The sequence below is a fragment of the Sceloporus undulatus genome, chromosome 2 (assembly GCF_019175285.1).
Source record: "Sceloporus undulatus isolate JIND9_A2432 ecotype Alabama chromosome 2, SceUnd_v1.1, whole genome shotgun sequence".
Classification (NCBI taxonomy): Eukaryota; Metazoa; Chordata; class Lepidosauria; order Squamata; family Phrynosomatidae; genus Sceloporus; species Sceloporus undulatus.
The window spans coordinates 144,212,789-144,239,259 of record NC_056523.1 but is presented as its reverse complement, the minus strand read 5'-3'; the positions used below and the strand labels follow the sequence as shown (position 1 = coordinate 144,239,259).

Sequence of the window (26,471 nt, the reverse complement as noted above, 5' to 3'; positions counted from 1 at the left end):
TTCTACATGGAAGCACTACAGAGTGCCTTGCATGGAAATGCTGGACTGGAATCATGAAGGTCTTAAGCCCCTTGTAGTAATCTCTATCCACACCCTTATTTTCTTAGGTTAAAGCTGTGGTTCTCAGCCTTTTCTATGCCCTACGCCCCTAGGACATGTTTGATTAATGTTCACACTCCATGTAAAAGTAATATCACATTTTAAGACGAAGAAGCCTAATTTCTAATATTTGAGCCACATACAATACAAAATAAAATAAGCTTTTAACTCAAAGTATACTGTAAAATGCAAATCTGAATTGAGCATTAGATTCTAATTTATTCAGAAAATAAATTGAGTGACAACTCATTATTTGTTACTGAAGGACACAAGCCAGTCATCTGCCGCACCCTCTGAAATCCCACCTCGGCAGGCACCCCAGGTGGAAAAGCCCTGGATTAAAGCATCCTGGCCATTCGCAAGGGTTTCCCATTATATCGAGGTTACATTCCCCTCCTCTGTCTGCCTACTGCACTTGACGGTCATGTTCATAGTTAATCAAAAGAGCCCCAACGTACATCTTGAAAATTTGGGTTTATATTTAGTTGTATGCTGCACATCTAAAGCAGAACAAATTTAGGGTATTGTGCTAGTATTTGTGGGCCAACTTTTTCCTTTTTTTATTTTTCTTAAGAATAGTCCCTTTGAGGTTTATCAGTGTATCAGATTCATATACTTTGGTTTTAGTGACACAGGGAACTTTTTAAGTTTCAGGTGGGGGAAAGTGACTATTGAGAGGATACTGTCTGGAAGCAAGTAAGACATGGCAATACACACATTTTCTGGGCATGAGGGCTAGCAAGAGTGGAAGGGGGAGAGTTTCATAGCAAGGTCATAGTGGATTTTAAAGTGAGGATGAAGCGTTTGTGATGGCTCTGTGAGCAGGCAAGAAGCCACTCGGGGGATTGAACGGAGGGTGTTCAGGCAGTCAAAGAGATGAGAGATATGGGTTATTTGGCACCAGAGTATTAAAGAACAATTTGGCTTGTTCTTTAACTTGGCTACCTCACAGCTCTGTCCTGCCTGCAGCTCATTTACTGGTAGCTTAAATGTTACCTGCCCCCATATAAATCCTTCAGAGCTGTCCTTGTCGATATCTCTGCATAGTTCCTTCCATTACGAAAGCTGTCCGTTTACTCCTATCTGCTTCTTGTGTTTTAACTACAAAGGAAATCTGTCTTGTTATTCCTTGACTCTTGAGTTGATGCTGGGGTCCTGGATGCAGGGAGTTTGGTGATCTGACCCATTATGCTCAATGTCCTTATCACACTTTAAGGGGGGAAAAGCATGCTGAACACTGCCATTTGTTATTTTGGAGGGAAAGAAGCAGCCACCACCATCTCAACAACAGTATGCTGTGCCCTGAGTCTGGATTGGGGTTCTTTTCCTTTGAAATAAAAGTGCCACCATGAAGACCCCTTAAAATTATTATTAACATCATGCACAGTCTGGCACTTGTCAAAAACGTTTTGAAACTCTGAATGTGTCACGTCTGCGCAGTCTCTAGCTGCAGGTTTGAAGATGTTCTCAACAAAAAAGGCTGATGAAGCTTCCCTTTCCAGAAGCCAAGCTGATTCTTCCTCATCAGTTCTTGTCCTTCTTTGGTATGTTTCCTAATTCAGTTCCAGCCTTAATATGGCTTCTCCACAACTTACTCAGGGCAAAAATTAGCCTATTTCCAAGCTTTCCTGGCTTATCCACTCTCATCCATGATATATAGATATATGAACCTATTGTTAAGTTGGCTAACCTCCATTCCTCTGGTACAGAGGCCGATTTTAGTAGTGACAAGCTATTTTGTAATGCTGAGTTTCAAGGGAAAAGGTAGCTTTGCCTTATGATCCTCAAGGCAAGGAGCCAATGCTGAACGGAAAGAGAATACAGAACAAGGGAGGGGGGGGGGGGAACCCTCAACATATGTTGACTTTCAAATGAAGGCGCATCCACAATCGCAGCCGACATGGGTTGGGTTGTGTAATGTAAATCTCCCATGGAGTTACCCCTGCATTATGCTACGCAATGTGTGTGTCGAATGGCAGTGCAAGGAACAAGAGGCCAAAAGTGACCCGATTCCTCCCGGCTTTGGTTAGCAAAAGAACTTGGTGTTGGGGTTTAGTATATGTGGTAATGTATCTATATTATGAGTCTTGGACTCGAGGACTCTGGAGGCTCTGGATTCCCAGCTCAGCCACGGAAACCCCCTGGGTCACCTTGGACAAAAGTCACACTCGGGGGGGGGGGGGGGAAATGGCAAAGCCCCTCTGAAGACGACTTGAAGAGCAGAGGCGGGGTGCTGCCGCCGGGGCCAGGAAGGGGCCAAGCCAGAGGGTCCGCCAGAGGCAGCCGGGGCAGAACGGGTCTTGCAGCCTTCTTCCCTCCGACGCCCAGAAAGAACTGTCCAATGGGTTGAATGTTAATTGCTGTTCCTTCTTCTTAAGTTCTCTCCCGGCCCCGATTCCCCCGGATCCTCCTCAGGAGAGAGGCACCTGGGCTGGGCCGATGGGGCCCTTGCCAGGCAGAGCGAAGGGGCCCTTCTTGTCTGGGAAGCGCTGGCCTTCCGGGCGGAGGAAGCCGGGCGCTGCAGGCAGCAGCAGGACCCACCAAGGCGCCTTCTTCCCAGGGGCTCCCCCGCCTGCTCCGGGAAAGGAGGATGCCCACCGCCGCCACCTGCCGCCCCGGGGGAGGGGGAGGGAGGGAGTTAGGGAGGAGGAGGAGGGCCCCGCCGCCGGCCCCAAAGCCCTCCCAGGCCCTCCTTCGCTCCCTGCCTCCCTCCCTCCCGGCGGAGGCTGCCCAGCCAGGACCACGCGCGCCCCGCCGCACAAAAGTTTGGAGAGCGGCGGCGGCAGAGGAGGAGGAGGAGGAGTTGCTGCAGACGGAGCCTGGCCCCGAGAGGAAGGAAGGCAGGAGGGAAGAGCCCCCTCCCCAGAGGCCTCTCGCCCAGCCATGCGCCCCGGAGGGCCCCCCAAGAGCCCCGGCGGGAGAGGTAGGAGGAGGAGGAGGGGGAGAAGGAAGGAAGGAAGACTGGGAAAGGCAGGCAGGGCCCGGGGCTCCTGAGGGGAGGCTGAGCTCCGAGAGGGAGGCGGAGGGGCCCCGGATGGAGAGCATGCCTTTCCCTCCTTCGCCCCCGCCCGCTCCCCCGGGAGCCTCCGGGGAGACAGACAGACAGAGAGAGAGCGCCTCGGCCCTGGAGGGGCTTCCTGAGGGAGAGACCCCGGCCCAGGTCTTAGAGAGCCCCAGCCAGGAAGGCTTTTTAGGGGAGGGGGGGAGGAAGGAACCAACCCGGCGCCTCCAGCCCAGGCTTCCCTTGGGGCAAGGGGCACCAAAGCAGGTGCAGAAGAAGCGGCCACGCAACAAGGCGATGGCAAGAGAGGGAAGGAGACTGCGGGACAGGGACCGAGAGGAGAGGAGGAAAGAAGAGTCTCAGGAGGACTAGGAGGAAGTATGAGAAGAGTAACAATACAGTCCTCCCTCCCTCCCTTCTTTCTCATTACAGTCGGGCCCTCCTTATCCACAGATTATTTTATCCACGGATTCAAGCATCCACAGCTCTCAAAATATTCCAAAAAAGTATAAATTTCAAATCGCAAACCTTGGCTTTCCAGTTTATGTGAGCAACATCATTTTGCTCGGCCATTGTATTTAATGGGACTTGACCATCCACAGATTTTGTTATCCACAGGGGTCCTGGCACCAAACCCCAGCAAATAACAAGGACCCACTGTATTATTATTATTATTATTACTACTACTACTACTACTACTGCTACTGCTACTCCTTACCTGTCTGTCCCATGGATCAAGGCAGGGGACAACAGCAATTAGAGAACAAAAAACATCAATGAAAACACAGATCACTTTAAAAGGGCCAACAGATGTTCCCCCAAAAGCACACAACTGGATCCCCACCTCTCCCTAGCCCCTTCTCTACCCCTCTCACCGATCCTGAGAGCAAAAGTTTCTTTCCCTGGACCCTTCCTTGAGGTCCTAAGGGTAGCCCTCTAAATAGGACCCCGTTCCTTATCACTTTCCCAATGCATTTAATAAATCTAGACTATTTACGGCATCTAGTTCTTCAGTTTATACAGCCACCCGTCAACAGAGCCTCCCTGGGCAGTATATCTAACAACAACAAAAAGTAGATTCCCCTGTACTTTTCCCGCTTAAGTCTAGGTATCTCTGGCTTCCAGAGCTGCAGCCCTATCTATTGCTCTGCTGGGCCAAAACAACATGTGATGTCTCCAGAACTGACCGATTTACAGTGGGCCCTTGGTATCGCTGGGGTTTGGTTCCTGGACCCTATGCGGATAACAAAATCTCACGTCCCATTAAATACAATGGGGTGGTAAAACAGTGTCCCTTATTTAAAAAGCAAAATCAAGATGGATGGGTAACTCCATAGATAAAGAATCTGTGGATATGGAGGGCTGTTTATGGCCCATGTTTTCGCAGACTACAGTCCCATTTTGTGTAGTCCCTCTCCCTTTGATCCTGTCCCTTTTGTTTATACCACCCCCTTCTTGTGCTGTTTTCTGTCTTGCCAGTCTGAGGCTTTATTACGGCCAAGGCTCGGTCTTCTGCCCTGGAAGTGTCACAGTGGTGGGCTGTGTTTGGTCTCCTGCCCCCAGCCTTTGGCCAACAACACCATCAGTCACCTAACAGCTGGCAGAACCTGAACCTATTAATACTAATGGCAATCTGCTCGGTGTGTGTAAGAGAAGAGGTGGCAGCGGGGAGTGTGAGCCCATGGCTTGGGCAAACAAAATTTTAGAAAGGAGGTTGTCCCACATCAACTGTAACCTCAAGGCAGGGGGGGGGGGGGGGGGGGGGGGGGGGGGAGAACCAGATACAATAATCTATAAAAATAATCATTTCAGTAACGTACAAAAATGGAAAAATCAATATCCACTTTTATAATATACAAGGAGGAGCTGCCCATGTGCTGGTTTTGTTTATGATAAATTGCATTATAGAGTCACTAAACCAACACAGAATCCTGTGGCACCATAAAGGCGAACATGTTTATGATAGCATAAGCTTTTGCGGCATCTCCTTGAAAGGGGCTTTAGTCCATGAAATATTATGTTAATAAAAATTGTTAGCCTTTACAGTGTCACAAGAGTCTTGTTCAATTTTGCTGCAGCAAACTAATGTTAATACAAACCCTTCTTGAGGAAAACAGTCTCAAAATATCCATTTGAAACTCCTCCTTTACTTTTGTACACCAAAAACTAACAAATGGATCTGGATGTCCACAAAGTTCAGTGAAGACTGGTCTTTATCGCTATCAGCTCTGCTAAAATGAAGTCCATCATGGAGTTAAGAGTGTGTTTGTGGGCAAAGGCGAGCTAACTATGTGTGCAGGGTTGGTGAGTAGACTGCACTTGTAGTGTGCATCTACACTGAAGAAATAATGCAGTGTGACACTACTTTAACTGCCATGGCTGCATCCTACAGAATCCTGAGAACTGCAGTTTTGTGAGGCATCAGCACTTACAGTAGGGAAGGCTAAAGGTTTTGTAAAACTGCCAGTATTCCATAGAACAGAGATACAGCACTTAAAGTAGTGTCAAACTGCATTATTTCTACAGTATAGATGCACCTATAGCTAATCAATGGCAAGCATGTTCCAAACGCCCAGCAGTGTATATGCCATAATCCTACATTGGTCCCCTTGAAAGAGTTAGGAAGGAAAAGTACAGATATTCCCCTCTGACTGTTTTTGTTAGTGTTATTGACATTATATTGTAGGTATTAAAATTCCTCAATTGTGTAAACAAACTTCTGGCTACTGGTAAAGACTGGTGTGTGTGAATGTGTTGGTTCTAATGTTTGATAGCTTTAGTATGTTCAGGAATGGAATTTTTGTCTCTTTTGTAGGAAGTGTATACTTTTTTGTGTATTCTCTCATTTCAGCCCCCCCCCTCCCAACTTGGCTGCGCATGCTGTCAATATTACTCTTATAAACATGTTATCTTGTGAATAATTTTCCAAGGTGTCTTCACCAAAACACCATAGCTGCTGTTACTGGTACTGGCAAAATAATTGCATGACAGCGGCTTGACCAAATGTTGTCTTTAGCTTCCTTTTTCTAGAACTAATTCTGTTCCACTAACTGTCTTGCTTAGGATATTTCACCGGTGAAAGCAGATCTGCAGCCTGTGGGGATGGCTGCAGATCTCCCTCACTTCTTTTGTGTTACTCAAAAGGCAGGTGATGATGAAAACCAAGAGATCTATACCAATTGCACCTTCTTCTTGGCCAGTGTATATGAAGAGTAGAAATCTTTTTCTGTTGCCTTCCAGAGTGAGTTCTGACCTCTGATCCTTATAAACGAGTCCAGAACAACAACAGAGTTTAGATTACGCAGTCCTACAGTTTTTCGCCTGGATTCAGTTTCTCTTGTATGAGTGTGATGACATTTTGGTTTTGTACAGCAAATTCCGGGAAAAGCTGCATTGAGCAGACAAACTCTCTTTAATTAACCTATCGCTTCTGTAACATGGAATGAAGCGTAAACACAACCTTCTTAAAATGCCTTGCAGGAATTTCCCTCCATTTCAGGGTGGTTCCATCGAATGGTGTTGGCTGGGCACATTATGAATATTTCTGTTCTGTCCATCTGTGTCCTTCCAAATAGCTGTACCAGGGACCTTTCCCTTGGATTAAGCTTGGATATCCTTCCCACTTTCCCTTGGAGTAAGCTGCAGATATGTGTACTTTAAAATCCAAAGTGTCTATCGGGGGGGGGGGGGTAAAAATGCACCAAAAATAGATGCATTAGCAGCTATATAAATATTTTAGCATTTTGTAAAAATTGAAGTAAGCTTTTATTGGATAGTGTATGCAATTTCAAAAGGAATTTTAAATATTTGGTGGCAGCAATTTTTGACATAGAGAACAGTGTGTATAAAGGCTGTGAAATACATTGAGGGGATTGGTAGATCTACAAGAATGCAAATCTCTTGCTTGCTGATTACTCTCAGTTCCACACAAACCAATTCTAATGTCTAACTTTTGCACAAAGCATTATGTCCACATTTTCAGGGATTTCCCCTCAGATGGTTTCCCCTCCCCCTAATTAAAACTGGGATACTCAGAATCCCAATATTTCCGGGGGGGGGGGGGGATACCTAGATTTATAGTACTTACTATGGAGGAAAAATCCATGAAAATGTATTAGATGTGCTCTTACATTTCACACTGTAGACAGATTTCACGTTGCATACTGTGAAGATTTTCAGACACACAAATCCTTCCCAATCTCAGTCACCTTGTCCCTACATATTAGTCTAATATGTCCATTAAGTCAGAGCCTGAACACGTGTAAGTTTCTACATTATTATTTTTTTACCAAAATCCCCATGGGAACAGCTGCATGTTAATGTCTCTTGGATTTTTGAGCCCAAATGTGGCATCCGGTCTCCCATCACCTTTGTTCACTTTACCTTTAGTATGCATTTTTCCTGTCTAAGTCACCCTAGTAGTGTGAACCAGATCCTCCATCATTTGGGCTCTGAGAGAGGTCACCACATTGTGACTGTGTGCAAGCAAAGGAACTATTCTGTGTATATTTATTTATTTATTTAGGTATTTATATCCCGCCCTTCAGTCCTAATGGCTCTCAGGGTGGCTTACAATTATTTTTAATCAGACAGTTCCCTGCAGTCAGGCTTACAATCTACAAGACACGAAACAAAAGGAGAAGGGAATGGTGGAGGGAAAGGGGATGAGGTCCAGTGGTTCTTCTCTCCCTCTGAGGCCTGGACCAAGGCAGATGGATTGGAGGGAGGGCTCTTCCTTCTTCCAGGCTAGCCCTGATGGAACTGGACCTGCCATGAATGTTCCCAGATGCATTAGTGAAAAGTAATATAATATGTATTTGCCTATTGATTTCTCTGATGATATGCTATCCCTAATTCCCCATGCCTTGATATAGGCGCTAGAAAATATTTTTAAGGGCTGAGTTTGCTCAAGCAGTATGGCTTTGGGTTTGGCTGCCTCCAGGTGCTTAATTTGTAAAACCACAGCTAGTTCAACCCTATCTGGGCATCTTCCCCTCTAAGATGTAATGGGGACAGAGTGCTGGATTGGGATTTGGGAGAGATGGGTTCAAATCACCACTGAGACATGAAACATGTTGGGTGAGCTTGGATTAGTTGATATAAATCTATGTCCTACCTCACAAAGTAGCTGTGAGGGCAAAATGGAAGAGGGAGGAGAGCCTTGCCTGGAGTCTTGAGCTCACTGAAAAAGAAGCATGATGTAAATGTAACTGGGCTGGCCTTGAGTGTGCTGCCCCTTTTGTACATGCTCAGAGACACTCTTCTCTTTAGATAATCAAGAGAAACAGAGAAAAACAACATCCCTATTAGGTACAGTATATAGAAATCATGATAACACACACATCCCTACCTGTTTGAACAACTGGGTGCTGAATGAAATAGCACAGTCAAATGGCTGTGTGATTGGACCACTGCATGGCCAAATCCAGACTGCTGAAGTTCACCCCCCCCTTTCTCTTGACATTCATCACATAGTCATAAAGGTTTGATCACTGATTTGGAATAGTATGATGGAAATCTCTCAGTTTGCCTTGAAAAACTGTAACTTGGAAAATAAAGTGGACCCAGTCACATCATTGTATCTGCATGATCACAAGAGGATTCACTCAATCCACGTAAGGCACATATCCAAAGTAGTATGAACTAGACCTCAGCTTTCATGATCCAGCACCTGACTTGTGCTGCAAGATCCACGACCTGACAAAAACAAACTCTTTAATTCAAGCATGTGCACTTAAATTGAGCACATGTCTGCTTATGATCAAGTCCTTGTGTCTTTAGTGGAATTTCAGGTGAGTGGGCATCGGATTGCAGTTTCTATCTGGTTCTTGTTTTGTGCTAATTGTGATTGTGATGATGATTCTACATAAACCCAGGTCGAGACAGTTTTGTACCCCCAGTTATGGATCAGCCTGTAAGGCAGCACTGTGGATAGACTAAACCTCATTCAAAGCCTTGCTGGCAGAGTTGGAGGGAGAAAAAGCACCCCCACCCCCCACTCCTCCCTTTATTTTCCCATTAATTCCTATGAGAATACTACAGGTCCAGTGGGCCCAAGTCTTTCCAAGCATACACACAGAGTACTCCTTTTTGCCTGTTCTAATACTGAAGAAGCAAATGGTAGAAAACCTATCACTGCAGACAAGATGGTGTTTGCAAGGTCACTCTCCCCTCCCCCCCTTTTACTTTACATCCCACATTTAACCCAAGAGTGTGACTCAAGGCAGCTCATAGAACAAATAGAAGTAAAGCCACATTGCTAAAAATATACAAAAAGTGAAGATTGAACTGTCTATAGAATAAAAATCATATAAAACATATTCTTTTCCTGTGAGGTGAAGCTTGTCTTCATTCCCTCAGAGGTAGGAGATCTACAGTAACATCCTATGGCTCCTGGGATGCCTTCCGAGGGACCACACCACTGCAGCACCAATGCTTTTTAATATGTACAATGAAGAAGTAACAATTTCTGGAAATGGTGCTAGTAAGCGCTGAGGTTCCCTCCTTCAGCATAAGTTACCAATATGAGTGAATCAATATCTACATGTGTATATTTGCAACCCAAATAGGCAAAATACAACTTTCTGCTGTTCCCTGGGTGGCATGTGAGCCCAAGGGTGACCTGCTCACTCTTTTCTTGATTGGCCATTAGATGGACAGTGGTGCCCAGCAATCCTGAAATAGGGAGGACCACTCTTCCCATGTTGCTACTAGGGATGTAGGTTAAGCTGAAGTAGGTTATACTATGAGACAGTACAGGCTCAAGTTACATGGCTAAATATGAATTTGAACCTGGATCAAGCCTCTAATACATGGATCCCCAATACACATGTATACATTTCTCCTCCTGATTTTTATTGAACTATATTTTCTTTTTTTAAAAAAGTGAGGCTGGCATGCTACAAAGCAAAGCACTAGCCTGTTTCTCTGCACATCACAGGTTTGCCTTCTGTGAAATAGCTGTTTTGGTGTGTTTTGTAGAGCCAAAATAGACGACTTGGCATTTGAGGCTCAGACTCCACTACTTGGCCTTTTTTTAAGTGGTCTTGTCTCCTTAGTTTGCCTTTTATGAAATGGATCTCTGAATAGAAAACTGGTTCAAAAAACTGGTCTTGTTTTAGAGCTCAGACCCCATCTTTGCCTTGTTCTCAGCTTCTTTAGTGTCTTCCCAGGAAACATATTCAGGGGTAGCCGTGTTTTATCCATGCAGCAAAATACAATAAAATACAAACTCTACAAATCCACAATAGAGTGATGCCTTTATTATTCAAGCAGAAATGCAGAAAATACATTATACAAGCTTTTGAAGCTTCACTAGCTTCTTCATCAGGCACGAATGTTAAGAATCATACAGGAGAAAAATTGTGATGATGTCATAGGCCTACATTTTGTCTCAGATGTTACTCTGTTGTCAGAGATCCATGCTGCCCCTGTCTTGTGTGAAGCTAACTGCCCCCACGTTGTATGTGCCTTTTGAAACTTTTGCACACTAGATTAGTGCTAGTAACCTGTTTGATTGCTGCCCTTTTTTTCTTCCAAGGGCTTTGCAGAGTGAGAGTGAGTGGACACATGTGCAACTGAGTGAGTGAGTGGATGCTGAGTGCCATTGCCACATCGCTCCTTAGTTCCCTTGGGATCCTCCCTGTGATGTGAGGCCTTGACCAAGGTCCCCTGGGTTCAGTCTCAGCCTCTTTGCTGTGCCCTTTGTGCCTGAGTTCCAAGCTGGGCTGTGTCAACAGCAGGATTGCAAAGGGTTCTATTTGAACAGGCCTTACTCACGCTGAGACTGAGACCTCGCAAACTAGGAAGCTGGCTGTGCCTCAAAATAACAACCGCTGCCATGTTGGCTGCTTCTATGACCTCTTCATGAGGTTGTATGAGACCCACCAGCCTCCAAGCTGAGAACATGAGAACCCACTGGCATGCAAAGTGTATGCTGCTAGCAGGGTCAGGATCCTTGCTGACTTTATCCTGGCCACCTCTGGTTGGTTTTCTGAGTCTTGCAGGATCATAGTTTGGAAATTTGTTTAGAAGAGTAGTTTCCTGCTGACAGGGCAAGCCCCATCTATCATGAGGCAGTATAAGGCAGCTGCTTTAGGCAGCAGTGGCAGCCTGGTCCCCCTCACTCAAAGCTATTTCTCTGGGACCCCTGCCATTTCCCTCTCTTACAGTGTATCCACACTGCAGAAATAAAAACAGCTTGACACGATTTCAGCTGTCATGACTTTGTCCTACAGAACCCTAGGATTTGTAGTTTGACAGATCAGGTGGACTACCTCACCAGACTACAGATTCCAGAGGGTGGAGCCATGACAGTTAAAGCGGTGTCAAACTCCTTTATTTCAGCACTGTGGTAGGTCTCAGAAAACAGAGCCGCCCAGCCTGCTTTGTTGTCCTGCTGTTGTGATTACCTCCTGGCAGTAGAATTGGGGGGGGGGGGGGGGGGCAGTGTGGTGTAGTGGGTTGAGTTTTGGATTACGACTCTGGAGAGCAGGGTTCAGTTCCCTGCTTAGCCATGGAAACCCAGTGTGTGGCTTTGGGTGAGTCACACACTCTCAGCCCCAGAAAACCCTATAATACGTTCACTTTAGGGTCACCATAAAGCACATAAGAACAAAGTGGAATGGGGGAGGGACCATTTTGCCTTTTGCCTCAGGCAGCAAATTCTCTTGAGCCAGCCATGCCCACTGACTCACAGCCTGGCCAAAGCGGGCACAGAATTGTCATTCAGAAACACGTCCCTGGTTATGCAAGAGCAGCTGCCATTCCACCTTCTGCTTACCTCTCCCTTTGGCAAAAAAAAGCTTCAGAACTGTGCCCATGGGCTATTGATTATTAGCAAAGCAAAGTTAACAATGTGAAGAAAATTCAAAGACACATTCATGCTAGGCTACAGTATTTTAGCATTAAAAAGATATTAAGGAATCCTGTAGCACCTTTGAGCTAATAGAGAAAAATACATTTTTAGCATAAGCTTTCCTTGACTAAGGGGACTGGAATCCATAAAAACATGCACTAGAAATTTATTTTTCTTTGTTAATCTCAAAGATGCTTCAGGATTCGAGGGTATCTTGGGGCTCATTCCCACTTACATTGAAATCGGAGTGCAATTCGCATTCACTCCGTGTTGATAAATTGATTCCACATGGTCCCTCATTCCCACTATGAAAGCGATGTTTTCATTACCCCCCGTAATTACCGCTTTTTTGGTGCGACTGTTGTCCTCACTAGTATGCAGTGCTTCATAATGCATGTCAATCATCTGTGCATCATCAGTGACGTAAGCAGGTCCCTCCCAGACCCCTGCCATCCCTGGATCACGCAATCCAAGCGTGGCAGGGGTCATTTTTAAAAACGAATTCATCGAAAATTTGATTTATTGGTTTTGCAAATAGTCAGCCCTCCTTATCCATGGATTATTTTATCCATGGATTCAAGCATCCATGGCTTGCAAATGTTTTTAAAAACTATAAATCCCAAAAAGCAAGCCTTGATTTTCCCCTTTTATATAAAAGACACCATTTTATTATGCCATTGTATTTAATAGGACTTGAGTATCCACGTTTTCTGATATTCATGGGGTGTCCTGGAACCAATGGATACCAAGTGGATACCAAGGGCCCACTGTACTTGTCTTTGCAAGTAATTGCAACTTCAATGAATCAAATTTTCTATGAATTTTATTTAAAAAAACAAACATTCATACATACACTCATTGGTTGCACATCGGTTGCACAGCAAGGCAGCACTGACCAGGGGGGTGGGGAATGGTGGATCTGTCAAAACCTGAGGAGGGATGGTAAACACCCCTCTGCCATTCATCCCTCACCTCCAGAATGAATCGATTCTGATCTGTTGTTCCAACTTGTTGAACTGGCTTCAGAATCGATTCTTCTGAAAAGAACCACATAGAAACTACTCTCTGGAAAACGGGTTTTTTTGTCTTTGCCTCGCTTCATCATGACAGGACTTGATCACATTGCGACAGGAACCAGTTTCAAATGGGAATGAGGATCATTTACACCAATCGGCAGTTCACTCTACTGTATTTCATAGTGGGAATAGGCCCTTTGATTGCAAAGAAAAATCAGGAATGAGATGAAATAGACTGTAACAGTCTGGTCCATGTAGTTGCCAGTATGAGAACCAAACAGAATCCCTTTCTCAACTGATCTCCTGGAGTGGGCATACTGTCTATTTATCTAATTGGCATTCTCCATTGCAGTTATGAATTGCTAACCTAGAGGTACGGATCTGTAACTGCTCCATATTCAGCTGTGCAATACATTTATGATCATGGTACTATTACCACAATCATAAATGCCCCCTACATCCCAGTTTAAACTCTAGGGAGCCAATCTATGCAATGAGGGTCTGTGGTGCAGTCGAGTGGGGCACATAGGACGATACAGCCAGTTCCTTCCCAACTCAAGCCATGGTTTTTCGCCATGTTGCACCATAGATTGCGGCAGGAGGGGAAGAGCTAAATCATTCTGAAGTGCCCCAGTTGACCACACTGTGACCTCCATTGCACAGAGCAGCTCTTTAGAGTTTAAGGTGGGGAATCAACGGTTAGTTCCTTAGATCATTTCTAGCTAGGGTTGCCAGAGTGATTATTAAAGTGGGCTCCTGTACCTTTAAGGGTTATGTAGAAGGGAATTTCAGCAGGTATGTTTGCTCACACAACCAGGTAACAAGCAACACTTGCTGAAATTTGCTGTTCTAAAAAACAATTAAAGCTACAGGAGTCCTCTCCAGTTTTCATTTTGGCAACCCTGTTCATAGCTACGTTTATGTAGTTACAAATGTGATGTAGAATCTCACTCTCTCTGGCTTTTCTGCGTGAGCGAAGATTCAGGAAGGACTCATCCCATGCTTTCTACAAGTGCATTGCTGACTAAAAAGGCCAATCCGAGATAAACAAGTCTCGTTGCAGAAAGCATAGCAGAATGTCTGCTTGGGTGATATTTCCAAGTTGTGGTTCTTTCTGCGTTGTCGTTTCTCTTCAAGACTTGTTCGGCATGAGTTTTCGAAAAAGGCTGCAGCATCGTGGATAGTGTGTCTCCATGCCTCCCGGTGCGAGGCCAGGGCAGACCATTGTTGGTGATCAATTTGGCCAAGCCTGAGATGTTGCTTCAGGGAGTCCATTCAGAATCTCAACTTAGCTTTATAAACCACCTTTCCACCAGTGAGCTCAAGGTAGAGTATGTGGCACTTTTCATCACAAGTAACTGTGAAGTAGGTGAGTCTGAGAGAGAATGACAAGATCACCCAGTGAGTTTAATGGCTCAGTGGCGATTTGAACCTGGTTCTTGCAGGTCCCAGTTCAGCACCCTAACCACATTCTGCATTATTAGTTGCTTTCTCTTCCCCTAGCACTTCTCTGACACATCTGATACATTTGAAATAATAATAACATGGGATGGTTTTATTTATATCTGTTGAATCTACTGAATCCATTGAAAAGAGATGAGAAGCAGTGTGATCACAATCTCACCTCTTAGTACCCACGTTGTGGCGCTGTCTGTAACGCTGTTGTTTCTAGGGTTTCTAGTGGTATTAAGTCACATTGCCTGCCTGACACAAACAGTAAAGAAAAACCTGTTTCATTTCCATCCTAATTGAAGCTATTGGTTTTGCTGTTCTTTTAATCTTTCCCTCAGAGCTCCCCTGACCCAAGAGACCACCTGGCCCATGTGGAAAACATTTTCAGTCAAGTTGCTGCCTTTCCATGTTCTTACACTGTCACCATCTTGTTAATTTGATTTATCCTTATACCTCTATCCACAAGCATATGTGGAAAGAGATGTTTTGTGAGAAGACACAACTCCCTAGAAGACATTCCTTTTTTCATTTAAATGTTTTCTTTCCCCTAGTTTATTTATGTCCACTTTAATTTCTAGTACAATACCAACATGTGGCAATAGTAGTGAAGAGAAAGGAATGCCTCTGAGGGACTTGTGCCTCTCACTTAAAATAAGTGTAATTAATTGGCCTCCATTTATCATCTCATGGGGCTGCCCTTTTTCTCTCTCTTTCACTGTTCTTTTCTGTGTCCAGTCACAGGGTACCAGGCTCACTGTTGTTGTTTTCCCTGTTAAGGTTCTGTGGCAACTGCCCAGTGAAAAAAGCTCACATGGTTTGGGCCTGTTTAGCTCAGAAAAGTAAAAAGAGATATGGCAGATGTATATATAAAGTGGCCAGAGAAGAGGATTTCTCTCACTTTGAGTCAATGAAGCTGAAGAGTTGGAGATTTAGGGCAGTCAAAAGGAAATCCTTCACATAATTAAATTAATGAATTTGCTACCGCAGCATATAATAATGACTGCCAACTTGCTTTATACAGCTCCATGCATCTAAAGAAGTAGACCAAGTCTATGAAAGCTTATGCTACAAGTTCTTTCACTCAGTCAGGGGCTGTGCAGACGGGCCATTAAGGCTGGCCTGAGAGTGGAGTCAGGGCATGGCATTAATATGACGCACACCCCGACTTTGCCCCCATGGCGGCGTGATGCCGCACGACGCTTCACATGAAGCATGGCATCACAGCGGTCCTCTGGTGCTGCATTTACATGACACAGCACCAGAGGAGCACCTTAAAGCCGCTGCACCATGGCTATCACACCCCTTCCAGGGTGCAAAAAGGAGCTGCTTTTTGTGGCTCCTTTTTGTGCCCTGGAAATAGGGTTGCCATAACCCTCCTGCCGGCGGGACATTCCTGGTTTTTCACCACTAGGGGGCGTCCCTGCACGGTTTCCCCCTTGACTCCCGGCCCCCGCCGCGCAGTGTTGCCAGTCTGGTGACTTTCACACCAAAATGGGTACTTTTCAGACCCTTTGGTGTGATTTTGGTGGTTGGTTTTAGTGGTAATTTTGAGAGTTGAAATAAGTTCCAATTATTTTTATTCAATAGGGGCTACGTTTTATTGCCATATTAACATTACAGGGACTTTTCAGGGATTTTGACTGAATATTTGGTGAGATATGGGGGGGGGGGAATTTGGTGAGTTTTGGCCAAACGTTTGGGGAATTATCTTCAAGGCTTGTTGGCAACAGGAGGTTGCCAGACTCAGGAAGAGGAGCTCCTCCTCTGTTTGGTCCCCACGTGGACCGGGGCCATTTCCTTTGGCACCGAGACTAGGATGATGAGGAAGAGGAGGAGGAGGAGGTGCGTGGCCTTTTTCAATATTTATTTTGCCCCTGTGTATTTTTTCTAACTTTGACTGCCAGGGCTCAATGCTCTGGAATTCTGGTGTCTGTGAGGCATTTGGCCTTCTCTGTCAGAGAGCTCTGGTGCCACAATAAACTACAATTCCCAGGATTCCATAGCACTGAGCCCTGGCAGTCAAAGCAGTGTTTTGGACACAGATATCCTCCTTTTGTGAGTTAATGAATGAATCCAGTCCCTAGTCTTTCTATCTCTCTCACACTCTGCAGGAGTAATAACCCACTTTGAGACTGCTTTAACTCAATGCTAGGGAACCCTGGGAATGCTAGTGTTTGGGAGACATTGAGACTTCTCTGTCAGAGGCTCTGAGGCCACAATAGACTACAATTCCCAGGATTCCCCAGCAGTGAGCAGTCTCAAACTGGACCATTTCCTCAGTGTGGATGCACCTGGGGAGGAATTCTGGGCACTGCAGTTCAACTACGTTTGGAGGGTTATGGGACTCCCTGTCAGAGATAGCTCTGGGGCCACAGTGTACTACAATTCCCAGCATTCTCCAGCACTAACCCAGGACAGTTAAGTCACTCTCGAACTGGATTATTCCCTCAGTGTGGATGCAGCTTTGGTGAGGAACTCTGGGCATTTCAATCCAGCTATGTTTTATTTCTGCAGTGTATTTTGGACCAGAGACAAGGTAACCAGACATCCTCCTCCTTTTCCAGGATATGTCCTCTTCTATCAAATTTCAAAATGTCCTCCATTTGGATCATGGCTAAGAAACATGCATTTATATTAACATTTTTTAAAAAGCATCAATTTTTTTCGCGTGTCCTCCATTTAGTAAAACTGTGTCCTACATTTGAAAATGTTATCCTACATTTGTCCTACATTTGTCCTGGTTTGGAGGTCCTGACTTATGGCAACCCTACCTGGAAAGGCCAGATTAGGGCTGCAGTGTGCAGTTGCTGCGATCTGGCGAAGATGGAGTTGGCTGCAGGCCGTCCCTTCAGGGGAAGTCTTTACCGCCTCTTCGTCTCTAAGCTGCTACAAGATCCTTGTGCTTTAAACAAATTCATGAAAGCTATCAACTACTAAGCATGGCTTAGTAGTTTGAGTGTTGGGCTAGGAATCTGGAGACCAGGGTTTGAATCACTGCTCAGCCATGGAAATCCACTGGGTGATCTTGGGTGAGTCACACTCTCTCAGCCCCAGAGAAAGACAATGGCCAACCTGCTCTGAACAGATCTTGCCAAGAAAATGACTTTAGGGTCTCCATACATCAGAAATGTCTTGAAGGCATACAACAAGAATAGCAATCAGCCACTGCTCAGCTTGGAAGCAAAAAGGTTATTTATACCACTTGCTGGGGAACTTGTTGGAGGGCAATATTTTCAGGCTCTCATTGTGGGCTTCCCATGAAGAAAATACTGGTCCAGATAGACTGGTGGTCTGGTCTAATGGAGCTCTCCTTATGTTCTGCTGTTCTTGTTCATCTCACAGGGCCAGGCAGCTTCTTGTAGTCTTTTTATAGTATGAGAGGGTAGCTGATCAGTAATTCTGAAGATGCCTTTTCCATGCTCTTTCTCTCTCTCATTACCTTTCAGTATAGCAGAGGGGCTGTGGCAAACCTCATGGGGAAGAGCTGTTAAAATAAAATAGAGCTCACCCAGTCCCAAACTACTAATTTAGGCCTAATGCCATTTTACATTATGGTGAAAATCCTTATAAAGTTTTCTATTGCCTTTTATTTTCTTTATCTCTCTCATCAACCTTGTTTCTGTACCTCTGAGCATGCAGAGCAGTTCAACATGGAATACAAGAAAAGCACTGGGTAAATCTGATTACCTCACTATTTGCGACATCAGAGAAGTGTCCCAGCTAATCAGATACTTCCTATTACCACTGTGATTTAGTCTGTTCCTTTTCTACCGCAAAACAAGCAGCCAAGGCATTAAAGGGTCATGAAGATCAGAACTGAGAGGCAGTTGCAGTGTTGTGAGGGCAGGTGGGGGACAAGGACAGAAATGAGTGTCATGGGATACCTGGCAAAAGTACATGTAAGTGATGGATCTAATGATGAGTCTTCCCTAAGGCTAGCCAAAGACATTTGATCCCAAGTGGGGCATGGAGTGGTTACTGACAAAACAAGCCCCGTGTTGGCATCACGTCAGTTCCTGCCGCACACATTCCCATCCCCTGCCAAACACTGAAGCCCCTGCTGTGTTGGATTGTAGCTTCAAGGTTCATGCCAAATGAGCCATGGAGTGTGTGCCATTAACGCACTAGGGGCTAATCCCTTTATGTCTTAACAAGAGAGCAGCTTCTCCTCCTTTCCCCACATCCTTTTTCTTGAGCAATCAAGGTCAAGGGAGGGAGAGAGTGTATGTTTTGTGTGTGTGCGTGCGTGCGTGTGTGTGTGTGTGTGAGAGAGAGAGAATCGGAGCAGCTCTGATGTTCATTTGTAGAGAGAACATTCTGAAAAAGAGAATATGCCATCTTACATTCTCAGGATGAGTGATGGTGCAGTCTACCCATCTTGACCAGATTCAAAAGCTTTTCTTTTCTCAGGCACCTTTACAGTTTCGTGTGTGTGTGTGTGTGTGTGTGTGTGTGTGTTTAACAGAGGCTTCTGTTTTTGTTCTCTGCTTTTTTTTTCCTAACAGAAAAGGCTGACAAGAAGTCCCATACCACCAATTCCATCTCTACCCCAGTGCTGCTAGGCTGGTGAGGTGAATGTGTGAATTCTCTGTAACAGGTGTCTCTTTTCTGTCATAGGAGACCAGTGGTGCAATCTTGTGGACCACTTGTATCTGAATAAGCACCACTGAACATTGGGGTAAACATGCAGAGGATCAAGCTCTACTTGTGTACCATAAAACGAGGTTTAACAATATCTTGTGAAGTCAATATGATGATGTTTTCAATGAAAGACATGAGGCAACAGATATCATGACCACTGATTTGAGAATTTCCTGTGCCACATTTTCACTGGGGCGTTTGTATTGTTGTTGCTATCTGGCCCACGAGCCCCTTGTCTTATCTGTTCTATACACATAACAGTTTGAGGCTTGGTATAGGACTAGGATAAGAAATGTGGTTGTTAAATGGATTTTCAGTGCCTAGGATCACTACGCCAGGGCTGCCTTTGTTTTCTGAATTTTCACAAAGCTGAAGGGATGAAGATAACAATTCCTTCAGCAAAAGACCACTGGTCTCACTAGTACCCAAACCAAAACAAACATGGACATATCCTTGTGACTAGGTAGAATCTGTAAGATAGTTTCCTTTATTTTCCTTTGCTTATTTCCTGCCATGGATCAGCATAAATGCCATGGCTTCCAAGTGGTAGAAAAATCCCAGCAGTCTGGAAGCCATTCCTGGGCCTTGAGTTCCTTTTAAATTATGAATGGTGCCAGCGGAGTGCACAGATTTCTTGGAGTAGCTGATACGAAGTGTGATAATGGGAGGCTCCTATCAGGCAGTGTTCAGTAGGTTGCCTAGAATATGTGCAACCTTAGTATTTGGGGATAGAGCTATTCACTGTCACAGGGAGTAATTATACAATAACAACATTGGCATCCCACCTATTTTTTTCAACAGATTTTTACCACCGCTTAATGCATAAAGTTGACCATTACCCTACTGGGTTTAGGCCAATTTCTCTTGTAAGTAAACACACACTATACTGAATATCTTTCACATAAACAGGGATTATAGCTTTCTCCAAGAACAGCAACAGACACTTTGTATTAGGTCAAGAGTTGGAAACCATGCCACCCTCCGAATGTTGTTGGATTGCAGCTCCCATCAGCCTTAGCCTTCATGGTCAATGGTAACCAGCAATATCTGATGGGCCACACATTCCCCAGCCCTGACTGAAATAGATATACCTCCTTTTATTTCTGGTTTTTCTTTTCACAGTATTTCCATGATAAACATCACATTCATGAGGTGAAAAAGAAGTGATTCCTTGTTCCTTTGGTAAGCATGCCCAAAATGGGAAGCAGGAAGAGGCCACTTGGACTTTTACAACATCTCGCTAGTAGACCCAGCAGTGGTTTGGAACACACAAGTGTTGGCACTTTTGGGATGATTTCATCAATGTCCAAATATCAAAACTATTCACCAGAGCACTTTTCATGTGGGCTTTGGTGAAAAGATGGTATATATTTTGACTTGTCAAAAACCTAAGCCCCCCCAAAAGACTTCTTTTGCCTTATTAAGATTGTGGCTGTTTCCCTTATGGTGTATTTTGGGGATATTTCCCTGTTCTTCTGAAATGACAGCAACAGGAGGGCAGAGTGAATGGACTTGCACTAAGTGACGTGGAAATTTTATCTCTTGGAGGATTAACAGACAGGTTCTGTTTTCACAGTTTGAGCTTAATGCGTCATCATATTGAGGTCTTCAAAACAATATTCTCCCTGACCATATTGGCTGATGTTCTTGAGGCCTGGTAGTGTGCACAGAACTCCTTTGTTTTAAATGGGGTTCAGAAGTAATTCTGATCCTACATACATGTGGACTGAGACTTCCCTAGAGTTTGCTGTTCTTGTCTTGGAACACATTTCTAATACGTATAACAGGGGTCACAGACATCCAAGGCTATTTTTCAATATGAGAAGTATATAAGAATGATGTCCTTATTTAAGCACCATTATCAACCCTACATCCTTGAGCTATTTACCTAACAAGGGGTTCTCGAATGGACTGTCAGTCCAGATGAAAGGATCCTAGTGCCACCAAGCAAGGCTCTTTAGCATTACTCTTAGCTATAAGTGGAATTGCAACTGATTATCATATTGCTGGGCTCCAGCATTTGTGTAAGTGTATGCATCTCACTATGTTCCAATCACATCTGTAGTCATTATGTCTTCTAGCTATGTGGACAACACGCTTGTCCTAAGACACTTTGCTTCTTGAGGCAGAGCAGCAAATGGTTCTTTGACCGCCCCCACTCAAGATACATGGTATCCCAAACTAGCCAAGACATTTTGGAACCTGAAGGAGAAAAGAAAGTTTATCCATTGTTTGCTGCATGTCCATATTAACTGTAACTAATTAAATAACCAAAACTTTGCTACCTTTATATGATGCCCCAAATCTACTGCCTCACTTTACCTAATGTCATGGACAACACTGATGAGCAGTGATGTCCCTTCCTGTTTCTCTGCCCCTCACTGTTCACAAAAAACATTGCCTCAAAAACTACAAATACAGACACACCCACAAACAACCAAAAAACAGAGTACATATACAAAATATCAGGGGAAGGCTGTTCACAAAAAACAGCCTTCTCCTGATATAAAGTCGAAGGCTTTCATGGCCGCCATCCATAGTTTTTTGTGGGTTTTTCAGGCTATGTGGCCATGTTCTATCAGAGTTTCTTTCTGACGTTTCGCCAGCATCCGTGGCTGGCATCTGGTTCTCTGAAGATGCCAGCCACAGATGCTGGCAAAACGTCAGAAAGAAACTGATAGAACATGGCCACATAGCCCGAAAAACCCACAAAAAACTTCTCCTGATATTTTGTATATGTACTGTGTTTTTTGGTTGTTTCTGGGTGTGTCTGTATTTGTACTTTTTGAGGCAGTGCAATTGCAAAAATAAAATAAAAAACAAATATTTAAAAGCATTGTCTGTTGCATAAGAGGATTGTAACTGTGACATACAACCAAACAGTATAGAAAGAGATTGTGTAGCACCTTTGAAACTAACTGAAAGAAAGAAGTTGGTAGCATGAGCTTTCATAGACGAGCCTACTTCCTCAGATGCATTTGGTGAAGTGACAGTCACTTGACACTCTGTTGTTTTTAACCGTGATCAATTGACATTGAGCTGTGTGTGTGTGTGTGTGTGTGTAATAGAGATTTATTTACTTATTTATTTAGGTTTTTATTTTTAAATATTTCTTGTACATCCACAAACTGCAGGGTTTCCCAAAGAATGTGGATAACACTTCACCAAATAAATGCATCTGAGGAAGCAGGCTGAAGCCTACAAATGCTCATGCTAACAACTTCTTTCTTTCAGTTAGACCCAAAGCAGGAAGGCCAAAAGGATCCTGCTGGCACTGTTAGCTCTGGGACCCTGGCAATCTGGGCCGCAGCAGCTGTCCTGAACCAGGCCACTAAAAGGAGCGATTCTATTCACTCCTTTTTGGCCCACTTCTTCTTGTTTGGCATGGAATCGGCTTCAGCCCATTGAAGACATGTGTCATGTAAATGACACACACCCAATGAAGTCACTTCATTTTGCCCATGTGTTTGCGGCCCTAGTCTCAAAAGAGCTACAAGATCTCTTTCCATACTGATTTTACAGACTAACACAGCAATGTCTTTCAATTTTACAACCAAGTGCAAATGGTTAACAATCAAGCTGTAAAGTTCCATAAACTGTACCTGAAAATGCCCCATTGCCAGTCTAATTTGTTAACACCAACTCAAATCAGACAGTCTACTTGAAGTCATTTTTACAATCAGATTTAATCAGCTTTGCAACTTGGCTAGAAAACTTGATAGAATTTTCCCTTGAATCAATTTAGTTGATTCTGGAACTGGAAACTTATAATAATACTTACAATACTTATTTATTTATATCCCGCTCTTCAGCCAAGGCTATCACAGCGGCTTACAATTTGTTAATTAGACATTTCCCTGCCCTCAGGCTTACAATCTTAAAAAAAAAAAAAGACATGACACAAAAGGAAAAGGGAATGGCAGTGGGGAAGGGGGAAAATCCAGCAGATCTGCTTTCCCTCAGAGGCCAGTTGGATCTGGCTTGCTTTCTCTCCTTCCAGATGCTGGATAGAAAGAGGGCTTTTCTTCTTTTCAGGCAAAGCCTGATGGAGCTGCCTTGCCTTTCTCTCTCTCAAGATGGTGGATAAAGGGAGGGTCTTCTTACAGTAAGCACTAGAGAAAGAAGGGGGAATTTGCAGCATGTCATCCAACTTTTCCACAGACAACACCTCTCACTGTCCAGATTTTCCTATACAAACTTTCAAAGAGTTTTCCATGTTATTCTACATAGGACTGTAATAGCTGGTTAATGATATTATCTGAAAGTTCCTAAAAATTGTGCAAACACAACATTGTTTTTGCGCATTAAAAGCTTCACCTGAAAACACTTTAGTACAAAAACAACAAAGAATGTAGTGATGCTTCAAAGACTAGTTACTTTATTCTACTTTATGGTTCTCTGAACATAGTACACTGTCTTAGGTCACTTCACTCTGGCATCAGACTTCCAAGAAATCATGAACTCCATTCACTTCTGCAGTGCCAAATATTAGTTATTCCTCATCATGTCTTCAGTCCTCTAGATATACTTAACAGGGAGTAAATCCTACCAAACCCAGTGGAATGTATTTCTGAGTAGACGTATGCCTCAGTATTTGCTCTGAGCTCCTTTTTAAATTTACATTTCAGATTAAAATACTTTTAATAAATAGGATTAACCCATGATCTCTTAAGCTTTTGCTCATCATTTTGGTCTAAGCATTTTTAATAATAATAATTTTCATTTCTTACATGCCTCTCCCCATGGATCTAAGTAAGGGAACAGCAACAGATCAACACACAACACATAACGTATAACATCTTTCAGAAACATAACTTCATTTAAAAACACACAAACCAATTAAAACACATAACATCAATTTAAAAGGACAAATAAGACCTGCACATGTCAAAACAATCAACCCACAGTTTAAAATTCACAATTTAAAAATCATCTGGATACGCCTGCCGGAAGATACTGGTCATTAATGCTGTTTTAAATTCAGAGAGCATATTCAGCTGTAGAATCTCTTCCATTAATTAATAGGTCTTATGGTTAGAAGAGTTTACTTAGTTTTAATCTTACGCTGGATTTAGTTACTACATGAAGATCCAGAAGGAATTACAAGCAACCTGTAGTACAAAATAGGCAGTGTGGTGTCTTCTAGGATTTAGTTCCCATGTACACAAGTCCCTGGGGGCACATCCTTTGTGCAATTTAGTATATCCTATGGGAGGGTTCTATTGCAATGAATTGTGAATTGGAGGGGCATACTAGGGTATATGAACAAATAGGGTAGCCAGATCACAACATGGAGATTTACATGACAGACCTCTGGACTGTAATCCAATAATCCTAGAGGGCAGTTCTTAAAACACAAGACACAGTGTGTGTATAAATGCTATGGATTATTAACTAGAATGAGCTTGAGCAATATTCTCACTCCATTTACTGGCTCCATTCTGCCCCAGTAACACAACTGGAACATGTAAGCTTTTGGTAGTACTGGCTAGTAAAGTCTAATAAGCAGAGTAGACTTTCTAGCTAAGTCTCAGTCTCTGGCCTGTTACAGACTGCCAAAATAAAGCTGCTTCGTGTCTCTTTGGAGATATGCTATTTAAATGATGCATGGGTCCTAAGAGTCCGGATGTCGCGCCAAAGCCACACTCCATTCCTAAGCACTGGAGTGCAGCTTTGGTGCAGCTTTCGGATTCTTCGGATGCATGCATCATTTAAACAGCATACCTCCAAAGAGACCCAAAGAAGCTTTATTTTGGCAGTCTGTAACAGGCCTCTGTTTCTCTGTCTCACAAGAGAAACCATTCTCACAGGTTTCTGAATACAGTTCTGCTCTGGCTATAGTATACTGTATATCCTTACACGCATCATTCATCTGCCTAAAAATAGCATAATTTCAGGCACCTGCTTCTCCAGCCTCCCATGACAGAACCCAGAGCTCTCTGACTGATGGAAGCCAGACATGTGGGTCAAAAAGCCGCCTCCAGGTGGCTCTGCAAGCCAGCCTGGGATTGACTCTCACACCAGGAGGATGCCACACACAGCTCTGGAAGAATAGGTAGGGCACAAGATTGGGAGGGGGGGAGGCAAGAAAAAAGGGGAAGGATTGGTAAGTACTGGATCAATGCTTGTTGATCTCATTTCCACTTGCATTGTTCTCTGTCTTGCCTCTATACTTCTATGGGGATGAAAATCCAGATGTTTCCTATGGTTGTGCATGTTCCAGAGAGTTCTCGGAAACTCCCAGAAACACCTGAGAAGGGTCTTAAAGGCCCCATACAAACTGCCAAAGTAAAGCTGCTTTGGGTCACTTTGGAGGTATGCTGTTTAAATTATGCATGATCCTAAGAGTCCAGAAGCTGCGCCAAAGCTGCACTCCAGTCCTTAGGACTGGATCGTGGCTTTGGCGTGGCTTCCGGACTCTTAGGACGCATGCACCACTGAAACAGCGTATCTCCAAAGTGACCTGAATCAGTTTTATTTTGGCCTGTCTGTATGGGGCCAAGGTATCTATTGCTGTGTATTTGTTACCGTAGTGGTCAGTGGCAGCTGGTAGCTTCCAGGTCAGTGGGCTACTGGATCTACTCTGGGTTTTAGTGCAAATATTCTTCACCTTGGATTGCTCTCTGAAACTCAGAGTAGATTTGTTGTTGTGTGCCTTCAAGTTGTTTCCAGATTATGGCAAACCTAAGGCTAAGCTATCATGGGGTTTTCTTGGCAAGATTTGTTCAGAAGAGGTTTGCCTTTGCCTTTCTCTGAGGCTGAGAGCATGTGACTTACCCAGTGGGTTTCATAGCCAAGCTGCAAATTGAACCCTGGTCTCCAGAGTAGTAGCTCCCCAGCTGATCTTCTGATTCTGTTTCAAAGTAACATAAGTATTTTGTTGTTGTTGCTGTTACTTGTTGTTCTTTTCAAATTGGTGGTGATATGTTTTCCCAGTTTTGAAATCTGCTGGTTTGCGTAAGAGCCAGTCGCTAGCAGGACAACCTTCCTGCCACTCTGGTATTTTCACTGCTATCACATATATTTGATCAGTTTAACTGAAAGTTCAGAACCAAAAGCACATTGAAAACACAGTCTTCCATCCTTTTGTAGGTCAGTAAAATGAGTAGCCAGCTTGTTGGGGGCAATTGGCTTACACATTGTAAACCACTCTGGGAGTGCTAGTTCACTGATAAGTGGTATAGAAATGTACTTGCTATGCAGCTTGTTGTTTTCATTAAAGTGCAGGACAGATCTTTTTGGGAGAGACTTCAGAGTCTGGGCCTGCAAGCCCAAAGGTCCAGCCTATCCCCAGTCCCCAAGCTGTATATTTGACCTAGAATGACAGCTGGGTATGAAGCATGATGCTGAAGAAAACAGTCATTTAAACACCCTGGCCTCAAACCATTAAAAGATTTGAAGGTGC

General features: G+C 43.9%; 1 protein-coding gene across 2 annotated transcripts in view; it reads left to right on the top strand.

The window, feature by feature from the left end:
* Positions 1-2,815: 2,815 nt before the first annotated feature.
* GCGR (glucagon receptor) overlaps positions 2,816-26,471 on the top strand; it is a 49,144-nt gene continuing 25,488 nt past the window's right edge. For both annotated transcript variants that reach the window (XM_042452556.1, XM_042452555.1), the window contains exon 1: positions 2,816-3,022. The gene's annotated coding sequence lies outside the window, so the exon portion shown is untranslated. The remainder of the gene's footprint in view (positions 3,023-26,471) is intronic.